Genomic DNA, 13,961 nt, shown 5'->3' on the forward strand with positions numbered 1-13,961 from the left:
TTGTAGGAAAGCGGATGCACCTAGTCCTAGCTTTTATTGCCATCTGGAAGGTGACAACGGCCCTTCCTTAAGGTAGCAGAGTGGGTGAGAGCACTGAAATTAGAATCCTGTGTTCAAATCCTGGCTCTGACATTAACAAATAAAATAAAAACACTCATCCGGTGTGTGCAGCACTGGATAGATTATTTAACATTGCTGTGCCTCAGTTCCCCAAAGTGATCATAATCCCTACATGGTGAGTATGCTGTGAAGTAAAGGAATAAATTCATTTCTTAGAGCCTAGTACACAGACATCATTCAATATTGACCCATGAGTCTGGCTGAGAAAGAGGGGTTTCTTTCCCAAAGACAGAGGAGGGAAAAACGAGAAGGCGGGCAAGCCACTCAACCTCCTAGATATTCGGGTTCAGTGAGAGAGGATAGGGAGCTGCTGTTGACAACTGAATTTTAATGTTGCCAGGAAACGCCTTTGCCCTCCTCTTGGGAAGGCTGGAATGGGGTGGGGGTAACCTGGAGATATGGCGGTGCCTAGTGACAGCAGGGGCTCTCTTCGGTGCTGTGGGTCTGGGCAGGTCTCCTCCACTCACGTGACCGATACAATATGGCGGATGTAACATGGCGGACCGCTCAGCCGAGGTTGAGGTTCACGAGGCTTTCTGCAATAGCAGTGGGAGCACATAGCGTCTCCCGGGGCCCGTGGATCGTCAGTTGGATGGGACCCTCCTGTGAGAAGTGCATCTTCATTCAGTACACAGGAAACTTCATGACAGAGCTGCTACCCCATTCCAGACCAAGAGTCCTCCATGCACTTTAGCATTTGAAGGCCCTGGGAAGTCTTGCAGTAAGGAAGCCTCTGCCTCTGCTTGAATGAGGGTAACCTTGTAACACTTCCTAACCTCTGAAGGGTTGCATGCCCTCAAGGGCTTATAGTTTATGAAGACTTCAAGGCATGCTGACCTGCACCCAGGCCTTAAAGTCCTTTGGGTCAGAGGGGTTCAACAGCCTGGAGCAAAAGCTTTTTCACTGGCCAGGAATTCAGCTCAGAGCTTCCGAAGCCTGCCTCTCACAGGACCCCTGTTCAATCCCTGGCACCAAAAAAAAAAAAAAAAAAAAAAAGTCCTTTCTCTGCCCTGCCCTCGCTCTGCTCTATTCACATTTTTTAACCTTCCTTGCCCTGCCCTGAGTGGACTAGGCCGAACCTCGCTTGACTGGTTCTGCGATTGATGCCCCTAAGCAGAAAGAAGCAGGAACAGAAGCAAAGAAAAGCCCACCACGCAGGCACTTTTCCAATTACCTAGGCGCTCCGGAGAGGCCAACAAGGGGTGAGGCTCAGAAATTGGGGAAATGAAATGCATAATAATAATAACCCTTTTGGAAAAAAAAGAAAGGGGAATAATTTGGAGGATTATTGAGTGCCAGAACCCCAAACGTATAAACAGAATGTTTGAACCCATTTCAAGCATTAAGGGTCACAATCTGCAATTTAAATGTGTGTACTTGGTTGCCTTTTTGCTTGGTTATGGTTGAGTGCTACCCATTAGCAGAAGCACGCGCGTGTGTGCGTGTACATGCACGTGTGCAACGATTTCCCAAGAGCCCACTGGGCCACTCTATCAGGCTGAATTGGCGAAATACCCAGAGTTGTTTTAGAGCAGGAGATCAGAGAGGATCCTTCTGCTACACAGTGAGAACCTTCTTCCTCCTTCCAGAAAAATAAAAACATAACGCTATTGGAACCTTTGCTCCCTTATCCGTCCGCAGTGGTTTTGCCCTGAAAACCATGAATCATTGAAAAACGTGTTCCATGTGTGGGGTGGCCACCAGCCCCCCAACGAATCCAGTGGTTTCTATTTATTTTTATTTATGTATTTATTTTTGAGACAGGGTCTCACTACGTAGTTGAGACTGACATGGAACTCACTATGTAGCCCAGGCTGGTCTCGAACTCCCAGCGATACTCCTGCCTCAGCCTCCCAAATGCTGGGATTACAGGCGTGCACCACCACGCCCGGCCCAGTGGTCTCTATTAATGCTGACCCTGTGTATCTACCAGCCACGCCTCGGGAAGGGCTTACGTAGCTGAAAGTTGGCGATACTGCTGGAAGCTGTTGCTTGTGGACAGACAGCCATAGGGTTTATTTTGTGGCCAGGGCGAGACCACAGAGCTGGCAGCCAGAGGAGTCTGTGAACCCATTTCCAGGTGGAGCTCTCTCTGCTGGGGAGGGAAGGGGGATGGTGACACCACTAGGCTAAGGGGCTGAGGTGGTAGGAGCCAGTTAATGTGCACCAGAATCACCTGGGAATCTTGACTAATTTCAGGTTCTGATTCAGCAACATGGTGGAATTTGAGATGCTGCATTTCCAACAAGCTCCTGTGCTGAGTGTCTGCTGACATTCTTAGGATCATACTTTTATTTACTTTTTTCAGTACTCGAGATTGAACCCAGGGCCTTTTTAATGCACGACGTCCCTGGCACATTTTAGTTTATTTTTATTTTGAGGCAGTCTCACTATGTTGCTAAATTACCCAGGCTGGCCTGGAACTTGTGGTCTTCCTGCCTCAGCTTCCCAGAATGCTAAGTCGACAGTCTGGCGGCCATACTCTAGTCTGGAAAATGCCCCACACCTGTTCCCACTGATGGACATTCTCTCCGTTCTGTAGCCACACTGCCCACCACCCCATGTGGCTTCTGGGTGACTGAACTGTGTGCTAAGATTGACTAAAGAACGGAGAGTTTGGGGCTTTTTTAGAAATGCTTTATTTTATCATATTTATTTTTCGTTAAGTTTATCAGCACTTTTTAGGTATACAGTACAGTTACATTCATCATTGGGAACTTGTACCTTTACATGATGTATCTTGGTTCTTATTTTTTCCTTATTCCCTGCCCTCCCTAAAACCCCTCCACCCCTCCCTATTTACAGATTTTGTTTCCATTTTGTCATTTTCCATGTGTTTCTTTTCCATTGTTTTCTTTCCCCTACCCCTCCCATTTCCTCTTCCCTTTTGGACCTTTTCTTCCTATTTCACATTATCTGTTATACATTTTGATCCTTATTTACCCTTTCAGTTTCTCACATCAGAGAAACTATTTGGTATTTACATATGTGTGTCCTATTTATTTCACTTAAGAGTATCGCCTCATTGTGCATCCATGTAGCTATAAATATCTCTAGTTTCTCCTTCTTTATGGCTGAGTAGTACTCCATTTTATTAGAAAACCCACATCTTTATTCAGTCTCCAGTTGATGGGCAATTGGGCTGTTTCCAAGTTTTAGCTATTACAAACTGTACCGCTATAAATATGGGTATGCATATGTATCTGTGGCATGATTCTTTTAATTCTTTTGGAAAGATTCCCAGCAGAGGAATAGCTGGGTTAAATGGAACCTCTAATCCTAGTTGTTTGAGGTGTCTCGTATTGATTTTCACAGTGGTTGCACCAGTCTGCACTCCCACCAACAGTGGAGAAGGGTGCCTTTCTCCCCACAACCCCGCCAGCACTTGGTATTGGTTAATTTCTTGATAGCAGCAATTCAGAAATGTTTTCTTTTTAAAATACATCAAAGGGCAAGCTTCTTGCAAGAAATCTTAAGAGTATATAACATCTAGGATGTGATAGTGTGTATTTTGGAGGCTCAAACTTAGAAATTGGCATTGGAAAGCTTATCAAACCTTTGAAATAAATACAGAACAGAAAGGAATATATACATATATATGCATATGTATATTTTCTGTATCCATGAATACATATATCCTAGGGCTCTGTGTGGACTTTAACAGCAACTTTCAAGTAGCTTTCAGCAGTGAACTAAATTTTCCTTTGAAAAAGCAAAAGTTAAAACTCAGAAAAGCACAAAGGGGACCTTCAGAATTTTTATTTATTTATTTTGTGATATTGGGGATTGAACCCATGACCTTCCCATTGAGCTATAAACCCAGCCCTTTTTATTTTTTAATTTTGAGACAGGGTTTTACGAAGTTACTAAATTTCCCAGGCTGGGCTTGAATTTATGATTCTTCTGCCTCAGGCCCGGAGAGTTCTGAGATTAGAGGTGTGCATCATCATACCCGAAGAACCCTCAGATTTCTTAAGTAAAATGTTTTTTTTGCTTCCAGCTTTATTGAGGCACTATTGACAAATAAAAGCTGCGCTTATTTAAAGGGTGTGGTGAGGCATGATGTTTTGATATGCATATATGTATATATCATAGATGATTAGCATAATGAAGTGAATTAACATCCTTTATGAAGCATATGATGTATTATTTTTCATTTAAAAATGTTTGTGTGTATTTTTGTGATACAGTCACTGTGGTCACCGTGCTGTACATGAATTTGATTATCCTATGAATCTGAAATTTGGTATCTTTTGACCATCACCTCCCCATTCCCCACCCACCAGCCCCTGTGAACCGCTGCTCTCCGCTCTCTGAGCTGGACCTATTTGGAGTCCACTTAGAAGTAAGCTCAGGAGACACCTGGCTTTCTCTCCCTGGCCTGTTTCACTTAGCATAATATCCTCCAGGCTCACTCACCTTGCTGGAAATGACAGCGTCCCATTCCTTGTAAAGGCTGAGTAGCAGTATCCCACCGTGGGTACATGCCTATCCCGCTGTCTTTACCCACTCAGCCGCGCACGAACCCTTGCGTGGATTCCACACCCTGTCTGTAGAGTAATACTGCAGTGAAAGCGGGGCACTGATCTCATTGTCTCGGGATAAAGACCCAGAAGTGGGATTGCTGGATCGGAGGGGAGATCTTTTATTGATTGATTGATTGATTGATTGATTGTACCGGGGATCGAACTTGGGTCCTTGTGCTTGCAATGCAGGCACGGAGCCACTGAGCTAAATCTCCGGCCCTCTATTTTTAATCTTTTCGGGAATCTCCATGCTGTTTTCCCTCATGGCTGTGCCAGTTTACATTCCCATCTGTAATATATACAAAGACTCCCTTTTCTCAGCCTCCTTGCTAACGCCTATTCTTTGTCTTTCTGATACCAGCCGTCTGAACAGGTATGAGATGTGTGGTTTTGCTTTGCACTTTCCTGCTGGTTAATGATACCGAGCATCTTTTCTTATACTTGTAGGCCATCTGTATGTCTTCTTTTAAGAAATGTGTATTTAAATCCTTTCTTATTTTTAATTGGAAGACTTTCTTTCTTGGCTAAATCTTAAATTTTACTTAACTTTAATTATTACTCATGGCTATTTGCATTGGAAGCACAACTCCAGACTGAGCTCTGTGTGGACAGGGATATTTTTAGCTCACGTCAGTGTCTTCATCACTCAGCAGAGATCCTGGTCCACATTGAGACCTTAATAAATATTTGCTGATGACATTTGTGATGTGACATAATCATGCAAGGGTTTTTAAACCATGTTTGTCAGAGCCCTAGGCTTTTAAATTTCCAAAACCACCTTGCACTTGCACTGCCAGAGACCTACCAGTGGGTTCTTTGACCCAGCTGTAGAAAGATCAGAATTGTGCAGTTAGATGCAGGAACTAATTCACCGACTTATTCTATCTTGCATCTGTTGTCTGCATGCTGCTTCATCCCTCTGGGAATCTAACAGACATTCCAAGTCGTTGCGGCCCTTCAAACTGAGAGCTTCATGAACATAGGAACTACAGCGGCCTCCCACAAACACCAGTTAGAAATTTCACAGGGAAGTTCTCTGATTGGCTGAGCCTGGGTTACATGGGCCAATTCATGGCCCAATCATTGTGGCCAGAGGATGAGGTTCTAAGACTGGACCAGTTGGGCTCAAGGGCATCTTCTCTACATTCAGGGATGGATTCCTCCTGATACACAGAGCTGGGGTAAGGAGAAGCAGCTCCCTCAAGAGGAAGTATGTACTTCTGGTAAATAAAATAAATTGTGTTAAGGCGGAGGGTCCAGCTTATGGATGTTGAGATGCACTTCTTCGAGCCACATCGTGGATATGGCATTGTCTTGTTTGAGATCATGTCAAAAGGCACGAGGATAGTAAGATTCCATTGGACAGACTGATTTCTCTTTAGTTTTCTTGGCCTTGTTTTATTAGTGGAGCTGTGGGGTTCTAGAAACCACAGCATCCCAAAGAAGGGCAACCTGTGAAAAAAGTGGCTGAGCAGATTTTGTTGGATAGAGAAATGGGAGGAAGGGAGGAAGGGAGGGAGGAAGGGAGGGAGGAAGAAGGAAGGAAGGAAGGAAGGAAGGTTGGCTCCAAGAAGGGGAAACAGTATATGCAAAGGCCAAGTGGTGCCCACATTGAGCATCTGGAGGAGGATGGAGAATTTGCCACGGAAGGTGAAGGAGAGTGGTGGAAATGAAACCGGAACTGGACTTGAGGCCAGACTTCAAAAGGCCCTGGGCACTGAGGGTTCCAGGAGGCCCTGGGCTGTCCACTGTGGATGCCAGGAGGCCTCTGGGCTGTGGTGAAGCCAGAGCTGTGGGTGCTCGAGAGCACTGCTGTAGCTGGACCCAGAGGATTCAAAGGATGGGGAGGGGAGCCAGTGCCAGGGATGATCCTATCCCCAGATGTCCTTAAGGAGATCCTGCTTTGGAGGGGGACAGTGGGACACCAACCTCCCTCCTGGCTGCCCATGTGCTCGCTCCTTATCTCAGGCTCAGGACTTGGCCAGGCTGCATGCAGTTCTCAGCTACCCCATTTCCAGCCCTGTGACATTGGGCAGGGCACTTAACTTTCCCCATCCGGAAAATAGGGCATGAATACCGCCCTGCCCTGAAATAGTAAATTGCAAGGCCAAAATTGATGTGATGGCCCCAGACCTCTACATCCTGTCTACAGGTAGATATTATTGCTCTCAGTCTTCAGATGAGTGAACTGAAGCACAGAGAAGTAAGATGACTCACATAAGAACATACAGTTAGGAAGATCTGGGTCTAAGACTTGAACCCAGACCCAACATCTACTCCTTAATTCAAGTCAGGAAAATATACTATATGGAAATGTGTGGTAATCAACAGACACAGAGGAACTGGTCAGGAGAGCCTATCAGCCCATAAGTATTGAGCATCTACTACATGCCAGGCTTGCTTTTTAGACAGGTTATTCCTTCCCTTTTGTAGCTTACAGTCCAGGGGGACAGACAGCCACGCAACAAACAATTATAACAGGTGCCCTTAGGGTTGCCCCACTGGCTGCCCCTCTCATAACCAACTGACTGAGGAAACTGATGCTCAAAAGTCTCTGGCTGATCCCATGGGCCGCAGAAAACTAACAGGTCTCAGTGGAACTCAGAGGCTGGACAATCTCTACTCTGGGGTTCCCATGGGCTAACGAGACTGTCCGAGAGCCACACTGCAAACCTGGGGCTCTCCCTGCACGGTCTGCCTCCCTCCCTCCCTTCTTCCCTTGCCCCCCCCTTCCCTCCCCTCCCAAGTCTGTCCCTAGTCTCTCGTGCTCCTTCTCTCTTTAGTGTCCACAGAGCTTTCCTCCGATAACTCTCACACCCTTCTCACTGCACCTGGTGCCTGCTCTGCCAAGGGCTGGACTGTGGAGCGGTCCTTGAGTGTTGAGGCTCCCTGATCCTGCCTCATGGGTACAGGGAGGGAGCTGGGGAACAGCCCTCCTGGGGGAGGAGACACGTGGCTTAGGGATCAGCTAAAAAATAAGCAAGTCCACTACTTCCTTGGGTGCTTCATTCAACTGCTCTGGTCCTGTTTCCTCCTTTGCAAAACAGGTATTCCTGGTATAAAGTGGGAACCAAATGGGATAATCAACGTTCTGTGGCTCAGGCCCAGGGCAGGAGTGGCAAGGCTGGGGGACTGCCTGCTCCTCTAGGTCCAGTGCTGCCCTACCTTTCTGTGGCCGCTGTAAATGCCCCCAGAGATCGTCTTGCCGAAATCAGACCTGGGGAGATACAGGCTTCTTTCTCTCTGCCCGCAGACGCTGTCCACCTTGCAGGTATTTTTGGCTGCAGTGTGTAGTGTCACCGTGGCAGGCTGACCATTATCTGGGTCATTTGATCCTGCCCATCTGCCAAATCAGATAATTTGGTTGGTTTGCCTGTCTTTCTGGATCGCATGTCCCAAGTACTGGCCTGGTCCCTACCTGGCCTGCCTCTACCTGGACAATCCCCTTTTCAGAGAGCCTGGAATGAAAGCTGGGTTCAGCCAGTCTGTTCAAGGGCAAGGCTTAGGAGGGAAAGCTAATTGAAAGTCTTACCTCTACCTTTATTATGTGACAGATCCAGCTTGGGGATCAGGCATCCATAACTAATAAAGATTAAAGCCTTGGAATTCGCCCATTTTTACATCTAAAGAACGTTTCTAATGACATCTGACATCTGCACAAACAATCAGCAGATTGCTCAATTTCTGTTCACAAAGAACTTTTCCACGTCACCAGCGCCTAGAGCAATACCAGAGCGTCCTCAGCTCCCACATCCACGCCCCTCTGCCCCTCAAGGGCCTCTTCCCCAGTACAGCCTTCTGCTCAGGTGTCCCCGCTCCTCTGCCTGCTTAGTTTTGAGCTTCACAGAAATGGCAGCAGATGACATGCACTGCTTTGGGTCTGGCCTCTTTCCTTGCGCATTAAATCTGTGACTTAACCCTGAGGTCACAGTGCTCACCGTCCATTCGTTCTTTCTGCCGCTGTCTAGCACCCCCTCGAATGGCTACTGCAGGCTTCCACCCGGACTCTTTCCAGTCCAGGGCTATCACAGAGTGCACCCTAGTATGTGTATTCTGTCAAGACACTTGTGTTAAGCAGTGCATTTTCGGCTAACTAAAAAGATAAATCAGAAAGGGACGACGTTACAACATGATTATTCTCAGTCTCTCTCACGATGGTACAAACATGCTTTAGAATTGGGGAAAAGTGGGAGCGGAGCCACAGTAAGACTGCTACAGTGCCATATGTCCCTGGCCTCTGGGATGTGTCCCAACTCTGTCAGGCCTCCCTTGTGACCAGCACTGGTCCTCTAGAAGAAAGTAGGGGTTTCTATGGGTATTGTGCAAGAAGCCCTTGAAGTGAGGCCCCAAATGGCACCTTAGCCCAGGATCCCTCTAAATAGCTACTCTTGCCGGGCATGGTGGTGCACACCTGTATCCCCAGTACTTGAAGGCCGAGGCAGGAGGATTGTCAAGAGTTCAAGGCCAGCCTGGGCTACATAGTGAGATGGGTCTCAAAAAAGACAGACAGAACAAAACAAAATTTAAACAAATAAATATGAATAAATAAGATGCTCTTGACCTTCTCATTTGTCCTTGGACAATCTATTCACCCTCTCCACGATCAGGATCTCAGTGTTTGCGCCTACGAAAAAGCAATTAGCAATGTGTGATCTTCTCCGATGTTTCCAGACAGTCCTCAAATGATTTGAGATCGACTGGTGTTTGATAACTATTATGATATGAACAGTTGTCATGCGTTAAGTGCCTGGGTTGCTTTAAATGATTTCTACACATCATCTCATTTAATTCTTTCAAGATGCAGTGTTTGGAGCAACTGCAATGTCGAGGAAACTGAAGCTCAGAGAGGTTAAATCCCTCCTTACAGGATGCACAGCCGGAGATGAGCGGAACATGTGTGGGGATGAGGCTGGTTTCATTCGGGCCTTCATGTCTCTCTGCTGCCTCTTTCTATTGCCCCAAGAGAACTATTTTGGGTAACGGCAAACCATATAATGTATCCATCCAACTGTCTGAGAAACAGAACACTAAAAACACACTTAATCCCCTTGCACCTGTTCCATGCTTTGCAAATACATTTACTCATACAAACATCCCGAATTGCTTCTCAGGTTTCAAGTCATAGCAAGTGGTGTGATCCTGTGTGTCCTTCTGGAGTAGTTTTCCCCACCCCAGACTCAACACTATCGTGCTTGAGATCTATCCACGACGATACATAGAGTTCTAGTTCATTAACTTTCACTGCCGCCCTTTAAGAATTGATCTATCCCATTCTCTTACGGATGGGCATTTTGGCTCTTCCCAGTTTTCTTTCCATCATTACAAAGTGCTGCGGCAAGCAGTCTTCACGCTGTGTACCAGCATTTTGATGGGTGAGCTCTCTTCATTGTAAGAAGTGCTGTGGTCTCAATATTCTCGCCCAAGAGAGTAGGTTGGAATTCTACCCGTCAAGGTGAAACCTTTGGGAGGTGATTAGATCAGCAGGGTGGCGCCTTGTGATTTAAAATTAGTGCCCTTATCGATGAGAGAACAGCTGGCCAGCCCCTTAGCCTTAGAGGATGTGGTGAGAAGATGCCTTCTCCACCCCAGAGAGCAGAGACTTCCTAGACACTGAGTTTGCCACACCTTGATCTTCCACTTTTGTCTTCCAGAACTGTGAGAAATAAATTGGGAATATTTTAAAACCAGCCAGCCAGTTGAGAGTATTTTGTTAGAGCAGCTTGAACAGATGGAGATAAGAATTTTTCTCTACTCCGTATACATCCTTGATAAAACCGGGCACTTTAATTCATTCATTCATCAGTTTCTTCCTGGGCACCTACTATGCACCAAGCCCTTGTTGGGAGCTGGGGACAGAGAATTGGTTACAAGACACAGCGCTTGGCTCTAGGAGCTGACCCGAGAGACCAGACCCCAGCCCATCAAATGGGGTGAGCTGATGAAGGCTCTCAGGGGCTCCGTACAGAAGGCAGGGAGTAGCAGGATACTGGCCAGTCAGCATGGGCAGTGTGCCCGGCTCCTTGCAACTCAGAGGCCTCCTGAACAGTGTACCTGCCCCTCGGATCACAACCTGATGGATTCTATCTTCCACACAGTTAGCACTGCTGTGTGAGTTAGCTGTCTAATCGTCTAATAGGGAAATCTACACTCTCTACATTTGATTGAGTTCTAGAGTTCTAGAACCCTCCCTCTGTCCGTCTGGAATCATTATGATACTAGGTCACAGCTCACGTATGGAGTCCGGAGGTGCCCACTGCTCACGCTGCATGAAACCCTCCAAAGCTTGGCACTATGACTATCTCAAGTTTTGAAAAGACAAGACTCGGAAAAGGTAAGTAGTTTACCCAGTGCTGTCCAGGTAGGAGAAGACAGAACTGGGGTCCATCTCAGGTCGCACCGACTCCAGAGTTCGCCATCTTTGCCAGGATTTTCTTGACACATCTGGAAGTGAGTCCCCTCCTTACCAATGAGAGCAGCACCATGAAAGAGAAGCTACTTGCTCCCAGACACAGCCTGCTCACCACTCACATAGTCTCTTCTTTTGCTTCAGCTACTCAGAAAATTAGAGCAAATCCTATTTTTAGACACTGTGGTTCAAATGACAGTGATGTTAGGTTAGTGGCTCGTTTTTTGAACAAAGCTCAAAGGTGCTACCTGATCTTATGCTTGGAAACTCTCTTGTATCACTGTGCCTTGATCTTTATAATTTATGTTAAAGGTTGCTGTGTTTCTCCTTTCTCCAGGAGTCCTGCAGCAGAATTTGGCCAGAAATATTAAGATTCTGAGCTGACACAGAAGGCCGGAGAGAGGATGAGGCTCTTGTCAGAAACCCGAGACACCAGCGCTGGCAGGGATAAGGGTGGGTAAGGCCTCAGCAAAAATGAGTGCTCATCCGTTGTTGGGTCTGCAAGAACCAGACATCATTCCTTCCTGCCAGTATTGATCCATTGACTGATGGTATGTGACATGACATCCTACCACTTCGTTGCTTACTTTTTTGTTGTTGTTCTTGTTTGGTGCTGGGGATCGATCTCATGTCCTTGCACTTGAGAGGTAGGCAGTGGATCCACTGAGCTAAATCCCCGGCTCACTGCTTACATTTTATAGTTCATCATAATCTGTTAGTTTCGAAGACCAGAAACAGGGCTAGACAAGGCTGTGGGAGCCCTGCAAACTTCAAGAAGTGGGCAAAGACAATGAGGGCCGGGGATGTAGCTCAGTGGCTCTACGCCTGCCTGGCAAGAGCAAGGTCCTGAGTTCCATCCCCGGTACCAAAAAACCCCAAGACTATGAGGAAGAGCAGAAAAAGGAGGGAGATGTGAGAAATGTAAGGGACAAGTTGGAAGCATTTCATCTATGCTGGGAACATCTCACCCACCTACCTTAATCGTCTCCATTGTTTTGTCAATGTTGGAAGAGTCCTCACTTCTGTTTTGGGCCACATAGCCAGAACGTAGCTAAGCCTATGGCACACAGCTGATAACTATGGGGTCAGGCCGGCAAGATTTAGTAAATGAAAATATGGGGTACCCAGTTGTATTTGAATTCCAGAAAATGATGAAAAAAGAAATGGTAAGTATGTCCCATGTAAAATTTCAGACTGATACTGTTGCTGGGGGTTGTGACTGTGTTAGGTTCGTGGTATCCCGAACAAAGCATTGAGCAGGACACACAGAAGTAGAAATAAAAGCACAGATTTATTCATTAGTATCCGATCTTCAGGGTGGGGTGGGCAGAGAAAAGCGCTTACAGCCCCAGAAGATGCCATGTGTCAGCATGTAGGGGAGTTGGACTTGGAGGGAGTGGCTCCTTTGAACTGGGTGACAGTTCACTCCAACCAGAGACAAGTCTCCGTTCTGTTGGAGGAGAGAATTTTTGTTCCTAAACAGGCCTTTGAGAACTTGTCATGGCTTGCAGAGCCCACAATATCAATGAGATTATAATGAACTCATTGAGGTTACGGTTCGCCGAGTTCAGGTCACTTTCAGTGGCTTAGGATATTCTTTAGCGCAGGTGTCCTCAGGTGTGGCTTAATCATTAGAGGTGGGCACCCTTGGTGGCTTTTAGAGAGTTTATCTCGGGCCCCCAGAAGTTTACCGCAGTTGCACACATCCCCTGGTCTTCCCCGGCTGTCATCTGCTGTCGCTCCGTGGTTTTTGGAGAGGCAGTTTCCTCATTTTCCTCTGGCCTTCAGGTCTCCTCCTTTCAGGAATTTCTCCTCCTTACCTCCTTCCTCAACCCTGAAAATGGAATCCTGCAACCTGTATTTTACCTGCCACTGTTCCTGAGGCTCACACTCAGGCTGCCAGTTATTTCTCAGACACCTCTTTCCCCTGGGATGTAGGTGACACCGTAGGACCCGTGACAGTGACCACTGACACGAGTCAAAGGCAGGCCCCATGTTTGACCTGTGACTTCATCTCCCATGTTGTGGACGAGGAAACAAAGGTCCGGTGAGAGGAGACAACTTGATCATAAGCACAGAGCCAGAAAGGAGCTGGAAGCTAAACCCAATTCTGATTGGTTCAAGATCTGTCACTCAAAACAAAAGTGTGGGGGTCTGGGGGTGTCGCTGACCTTTTTCAGCATGACACAAACGTCTGTGTAGCTACCAGGTCAAGACAGAAAAGAGCTCTGCTTTTGTCACCAGGAGATGGGAAGGCAAGAGTTTGGGGAGACTGACTTACCCAGAGGTCACACAGCTAAAACCTATACAGCCTGTTGCAACAACAAGCTAAATCCCAGTAAGCAAAACTGCCCTGTTTTGGGTGTTAACCGTTTGCAAAATGCCACATGCCAAGCCTCTGAGCGGCAGCAGCAGCAGCAAGCACTCTGCTATTCAAGGGGAGATCACTCAGTGCCAGGCAGCTTGCTCCTTTGTGTAATCACCTCAGTTAATTCTGCCGACCACCCGATGACCTGGGCCTCGAGCCCATTTTACAGACAAGGAGACTGAGGCCTGGAGGCCACGGCATCCCAGCTCCGCGGCAGCCAGGCCTAGGCCTTAGCCGGGCCCCACACGCGAGGCCGGGGAGGACCAGGTGGCGCTCAAGGAGTTAAGCGGGAGGCAGCGCTGTGACTCTGGCGAGGAGCGCGCCAGGCTGAAGCGCGCCGATGACCTGGGCCTCGAGCCCATTTTACAGACAAGGAGACTGAGGCCTGGAGGCCACGGCATCCCAGCTCCGCGGCAGCCAGGCCTAGGCCTTAGCCGGGCCCCACACGCGAGGCCGGGGAGGACCAGGTGGCGCTCAAGGAGTTAAGCGGGAGGCAGCGCTGTGACTCTGGCGAGGAGCGCGCCAGGCTGAAGCGCGCGCT

General features: G+C 47.4%; 1 protein-coding gene across 1 annotated transcript in view; it reads left to right on the forward strand.

The window, feature by feature from the left end:
• The first annotated feature begins 10,863 nt into the window (after positions 1-10,863).
• The window catches only part of Wscd2 (WSC domain containing 2), a 116,515-nt gene continuing 113,417 nt past the window's right edge, over positions 10,864-13,961 (forward strand). Inside the window, exons 1-2 of the mRNA XM_033762380.1 lie at positions 10,864-10,977; positions 11,390-11,603. The gene's annotated coding sequence lies outside the window, so the exon portion shown is untranslated. The remainder of the gene's footprint in view (positions 10,978-11,389; positions 11,604-13,961) is intronic.

The sequence above is a fragment of the Fukomys damarensis genome, unplaced genomic scaffold, assembly GCF_012274545.1.
Source record: "Fukomys damarensis isolate Sample0158 unplaced genomic scaffold, DMR_v1.0_HiC HiC_scaffold_12, whole genome shotgun sequence".
In the NCBI taxonomy this organism is placed as follows: Eukaryota; Metazoa; Chordata; class Mammalia; order Rodentia; family Bathyergidae; genus Fukomys; species Fukomys damarensis.